The sequence below is a fragment of the Sorex fumeus genome, unplaced genomic scaffold, assembly GCF_029834395.1.
Source record: "Sorex fumeus unplaced genomic scaffold, SorFum_2.1 ptg000129l, whole genome shotgun sequence".
NCBI lineage: Eukaryota > Metazoa > Chordata > Mammalia > Eulipotyphla > Soricidae > Sorex > Sorex fumeus.
In genome coordinates, this window is record NW_026606186.1 from 7,576,232 (window position 1) to 7,582,821 (window position 6,590).

At 39.4% G+C, this 6,590-nt stretch overlaps 1 non-coding gene across 1 annotated transcript; it reads right to left on the minus strand.

The window, feature by feature from the left end:
- Positions 1–1,906: 1,906 nt before the first annotated feature.
- Positions 1,907–2,013, minus strand: LOC130045851 (U6 spliceosomal RNA). Its single transcript, XR_008795621.1, has one exon. It is a non-coding gene; the product is annotated as a U6 spliceosomal RNA (small nuclear RNA).
- Between the last annotated feature and the right edge of the window lie 4,577 nt (positions 2,014–6,590).

The following is a 6,590-nucleotide window of genomic DNA, read 5'->3' on the forward strand; positions in this document are numbered from 1 at the left end:
AGCAAATGCAAACAAAATCACCAGACAAAACAACCTATATAGCCACAAATAGACAAATCATTAAGCAAATGCATCTTACTCTCTTATGAGTTAATAACATGCAGTATCTAAAGAAATAAGATGTCTAGTGTTAAGCAATAGTTACTAGTACTTAAGATATATCACATACTGGACAAAGTGTTCTGTGTCCCCTTTATCATTTTATCTTCTCTATGTCCTGAAAGCTGGGCATTATTGTTAATGGCTAATATTCTACGGATTAAAAAATTTTTAGCAAAATCCAATAATTTATTAGATACCATAGCTAATAGATGATAGAGCTGGAATTTTAATCCAGGCATTTGGATGGCAGAGTGGTAGTTTTTCATCACTAAGCCATATACTACAGTCTGACATTATACTACAGTCTGACATGTAGGAGATAGAAGAATTGCAATATTTTTTGTTTTTTTGGGTCACACCTAGTGATGCACAGGGGTTACTCCTGGCTCTGCACTCACAAATTACTCCTGAGTAATTCAGGGACCATATGGGATGCTGGGAATCAAACCTGGGTCTGCTGTGTGCAAGGCAAACACCCTACCCATTGTGCTATTGCTTCAGCCTTGAAGAATTCCATTTTTATAAGAAAAATTCATCCAGTGGACATTGTATTTTTGTGGTGTGTGTTTTATCTATTTGTATTTATCTTTCAGAGTTAAGTTTGAGCTAATTAGAGCTAAGTTGTGGTCAGTTTCTTGCATATTTTTATACGGTTTACATTTCAACACAAGTAGATTTTAGACTCATTGCTGGAATATTAGTTTCCCAGGTGATGAGATGTGATTCCCTTTGTCTTGAGTTTGGAAACCCCAGCCCCCTCCCCAATAACTAAGTGATATATCAATGGCCATGTTTAGCCCATTCCCATTGAGATGAATTACATATTTTTTAATATCCTTGTCGTCAGTTCAGTATACCCATCAATCACATGGAGATGATTTATGCCACATATTCTCCTTCCATTTTCTGTCTTAATGAGAGTTGATATATTCTAAGAGTGGGATTTTGTCTTCTCATAAAATCGCATGTATAACATCTACTTTTTTAGTACATGTTAATATATAATGCTTATCACACCACAATAAAACTGGAAAAGTAGAGAAAGAAGATTTACAGAGTCTGGAATGTTTGTAGACTAAATCTGCACAGATAATTGGAGGAATGCTCATTTGACAATTTCTGAATAATTTGTAAAGTTACAACGGAAAGATTTAATGTTTTTTTTAACTGTTGTCAATTCAAAGCCCTCCCGTTGATCGTCGATTTGCTCGAGCGGGCCCAGTAACGTCTCCATTGGAGACTTTGTTGTTACTGTGCTTGGCATATCAAATACTCTCGGTAGCTTGCCGGGCTCTCCGAGAGGGGTGGAGGAATCGAACTCGGGTCGGCCATGTTGGCCACTTGTAAGGTGAACACCCTACTGCTGTGCTATCACTCCAGCCCGTTGTCAATTCAAGAGTCTCAAATGAAAATGACTTCCTCTATATGCAATAACTGTTTGTCAGTTTGATCATACTGAACAAGGAAAATACAAGCTTATGCCAGGTTATTACATATCTTGTGGTTTACCCTGAGGTTTTGATGTTATCTATTTCTCTTTTTCTGCATGACCCATATAAAGTGGAGATAGGGTGATGCTTCATTAATGTTTTGTAATGATTAATGAGAAACATGAGGTTTTGAGCCAATTTAAGGGTAAAAATATTAGTGCACTTAATTTCTTTCAAGCATGCAATTAAAAAATGTGATTGGATTGTGTGCCTTCATAACTTTGGTATGAATTACATACAAAATTTCACAATAATTTTTAAAAATTTTTTATTAGTGAAACACCATGAGGTACAGTTATAGACTTATAAATTTTAAAAATATGGAACTCTTCACGAATTTGCGTGTCATCCTTGTGCAGGGGCCATGCTAATCTTCTCTGTATCGTTCTGATTTTAATATATGTGCTGCCGAAGTGAGCACAAAATTTTACAATAATTTATGTAAAGAATACAAACACATTTTTACGTGGTATGTAATGGAAGTTATTCTATAACTGACCATTGAGTTAGAGTCGTTACTTGACTTTTCTGCAGTTAGTTATATTGGTAAAAATAAGGTAGATGAGTAATGTTTAGTGAAGCTTGTCTTCAGTGTTTGGGAAGAACCATCAGTGACATGGAGGCCTTGGAAGCCTTCTAAACTTCACTATCCCATCTTAAAAGGTACCTTTGTTAAGGTACTTTTGTTACCATTGTTGACAGACAAAATATGTAGACAATTTCTGTACTTACTCAAGTTTCTCCATTGGAAGTTTTCATGTCAGTCTTTGTGATTATCTTGTTTCTTTAGAGCTGAATTGTCTCTTCTGTTCAGTTCTTACATTTCACATGAGAAACTTACTTAGCCCTCCTCAGCTGCTCTTTGTAATTCCAAGACAAGAAGACATTGAAAATATGCCCATTTGTCACCCCATAACTCAGTTAGTTAGAGCAAAGTGCTAAAATATGCCCAGTGAAAACCCCTTGTGAACAATAACACACCTTTGTTATCTCTTGTGAATCAGTGGTGTGTCAAGTGAAAATTGCCATGAAAAAATTTAAATTCTGTGTTGTTCTCTGCTAATCTGACAATACAACCCCCAGATGACTATTAGGAGGGACATACCCACTTAATTGTAAACCCTTCCATGACTTTGAATCAAGGTAACATAATAGTACTTACATAGTGCTTGCAATGTCAGGCACTGCTGTAAGAACTTCCATTGACTAATAATAGTCTTTACAGCGCCCTATGTGAGAATAGTAAGTATGAGGTACAGGCAATTTAACTGACTTCTCTGAGATCACAACTATCTATTGGTGGAATCCAGATTCAGAGTGAGTGCTATTAACTCCTGCCTCAGCCTACCTTCTTGTCAATTGTTTCCCTGAGGACTGGCTGCTTCCTGCAAGAGTAACTTGATGGCTCTTAGGTGACAGGATGTGAGCTGTGCCCTTCAGGACAGTGTCTGCTGACCTCCAGGAATAGATTTTACAAATATATTATCAATAGGAGAGAGTGACAGAGTATGAGAAAGAGAGGAGAGAGGAGAGAGAGAGAGAGAGAGAGAGAGAGAGAGAGAGAGAGAGAGAGAGAGAGAGAGCTGACCCAACAGCTTCTGTTCCCAAAGATCCTCAAACCTAAACCTGTATACTGCGTACCCGTGGGTCCAAGAGAAGAGACCCTATGTTCAGGGTACTGATCAGGCTCGAGGGCCTGCTAGGGTGTGTCTGTGAGGAGAGAAGCTGGTTGAAGTGCAGATCAAGCCTCTGCAATGTGCTGACTCTTCTCTCAACTACAGTGGGAATTGGTGATAGAAATTGAGACCCAAGGGCTGTCCTCCCTGCAGCAGATCCCTGGAGGGATGGGTCTAGTGGTCTTCCCAAGAGAGGTTTTTACTTAAGTGAGCATTGTCCAGGAGCCCTCTGGGAACCTGTTCCTTGAGGTACAAGCCCTTACACCTGGGAAGGGAAGGCAGTGGCAAGATGGATGTGTGTTCATGCACACGAATGTGAACCACGTATGTATACATCTGTGTGATATCTGTGTGTACATTCCTGTGAATATCCATGCAAAGTACATGCAAGCCTACCTGGAAGGAGATGCGGTGACCTGTGACCTTTGAGCTTCTAAACTTGAAGGATGTCTGTATCTAGGTGCAAGAGTAACATTATGGGAATGTTACTCCAGAATTTGGAGTCAGTGTTAATAGATTCAGATGCTGGCTATTCCTCTTGCAAGAAGTATGAACGTTTGTCTTTCACGTTTATAAGTCATATGTTTATTTTCATTTTTGTCTTATTAAAACACCATGATTTACAAAGATATTCAGTTTTAGACATACTATGTTACAACACCAATCCCACCACTCATGTCTTTTACTCTCCACCAAAATTCCCGAGTTTTCTCCCACCCACCCCCATCCTCAGCCTGCCACCTTGACAGGCACATTTTTAGTTAAGTTGTTGAAATTTGGATCTCGTTTTCAGTGTTGTTCAATGTACTTGGACCTCCTTGACTGCTGCTTCCTGTTTGCTTCCCATCAGTCTCTTCCCCATCCCCCTAATTTCTTTCCTTCTCTTTCCTTCTCTCCTCATACTCGGGCCAAGAATGATCTAGGTGCTCCCACTTTTAAACATTGCATTCCCTCATTCAATTATTCTATATACCACATATAAGTGAGATTATCCTGTGTTTGTTCTTCTGGCTTACTTCAGTTAATATGATGTCTTCCAGTTCCATCCATATTGCAGTGATTTTCATGATGTCATTGTTCATTATAGTTTTATAGTATTCCTGTGTTCCTGAAACATCTTTATCATCCATTTATCTGTTCTTAGACACCTAGGTTGCTTTCACATCTTAACCATCTTTCTGGTCTGGAACGATAGCGCAGTAGGTAGGGCTTTTGGTTTGCATGTAGCCAACACGGCGGACCCGAGTTCGGTTCCTCCGCCCCTCTCGGAGAGCCCGGCAAGCTACCGAGAGCATCGAGCCCACACGGCAGAGCCTGGCAAGCTCCCCATGATGTATTTGATATGCCAAACACAGTAACAACCTGTTACTCACGATGGAGACGTTACTGGGCCCGCTTGAGAACCATCTTTCTAAGTGCTGTCATGAAGTTTTTGATTGGCAATCACTTTATTGCTTCAAGTTTTTCAGCCTAATTATTTTAGATTAGGGTACATTAATTACAAATGGGGAATTTAGAGTTATTTAGCTTTATTAATTTATATTTTCCACTATGTATAGCACAAAAGTATAGTACAACTTTTGAATCAATTTTCACTTGTTCTGGCTGATTTCTTCTTGGATCTCCCCAAAGTCATTAAGTACTAAGTGTCCCTGTTCCTGGGCAATAACCCGGGATTATATATGATGCAGAGCAATTGTTGGTGGTGGACATACACCAAAATCATTAATATTAACACTATTGTAACCATGTAAATTTAATTATAATAATAATACATAATTATTAAAAAACTGTTGTTCCTATTCCCAAGGTCATGTAGTTTTTTTCCTATTTTCTAGGAGTATCATAGTTTTGCATCTTCCAGTTAGGTTGCTGTCTCTCTCTCTCTCTCTCTCTCTCTCTCTGTCTCTCTCTCTCTCTTTCTCTCTCTCTCTCTCTCTATCTCTTTGGTGGTTTTGGGCCATACTTGATGTTACTCAAGATTTATTCCTGATTCTATGTTCATAAATAACTCTTGGAAGTACTTAGGGAACCATATAAAGTGCTGGAGATAAAACTGGAGTCGATTACATGTCAGGCAAGCACCTTACCTCCTGTACTGTTTCTCTGGCTTTGTTGTTCTATTTATGAGGCTAGGAGAATTAAAATCAAAACCAGCACTTGAGGCTTCACAGACATATCATTGACAAGCATGTCATTGACAAACATATCATTGACAAAATGTAGGGAGAGACCCAGAGACAGTATAGTGGTTAGGGTGACTCAGGTTTGGTCCTACCTGGCCTCCTGAGCAGTCAGCCCTGGAGTCCCAAAGCACTACTGGGTGGTCCTGGTGGTCCTTGGCACTGCAGGGTTCAAGCAGCACTGCATCCTTGGGTTCTAGTATTAGGTTAATGGCTTGTCTTTCCTCTCCACCCCCTCCTCAAAAAAAAGAGTAACTGGGTATAAAATATATGTGAAGTATTATGCCGCTTCCAAATATGAAGAGAAAAATGCACACGCATAGGTCCATGAGGCTCAATGAACTCCAAGTTGAATAAACAGAAATACAAATATAATTAAGTTATGATCAGCCAGACCAAAAATTCCTTTGTACAAAGATTGAACAATGATAAAGTAGATAGCATTTTTTTTTTCTTCAAACGCCGAGCAATCCAGAAGGCAATGGACTGACCTTAACACAAATCACAATCACTATCTCCTTATTCATCTTACCTCCAATTAAGGGCTCTCCTCACACTTATTCTCCATTTTCATTACTCATGTCAACAAGTATTATCATATTATTGCTGCTTCTGACCCATTTTACAGGATTGTTTTGCATAAATTTTTATTATATTCAAACTTTCAAAATTTAATTTTCATAATTGGTTGATTTATCATCAGGGTCACGGTCCTCCCATTGTTCATCGGTTTGCTAGAGCGGGGACAGTAACATTGTGAAACTTGTAACTGTGTTTGGCATATCGAATACGTCACGGGGAACTTGCCAGGCTTTGCCGTGTGGGCGAGATACTCTCCGTAACTTGCTGGGCTCTCCGAGAGGGGCGGAGGAATCGAACTCGGATCGACCATTTTGGCTGCATGCAAGGCCAACACCCTACCCTCTGTGCTATCGCTCCAGCCCTGATTTATCATACGTTGCAATATTTTGGTATTTCAAGAATTTAGCTTTATACCTCTAAATTTATATAATATTCATCACCCCCACTTCCAAAATTTCAAATGACCTCTCCTCATCAAAAATCCCCCTGTCCATTAGTTTCACAACCACTCCCCTCCCACCCCAATCTCTTTCTCTCTAGTAGCTGCCAGAGGGAAA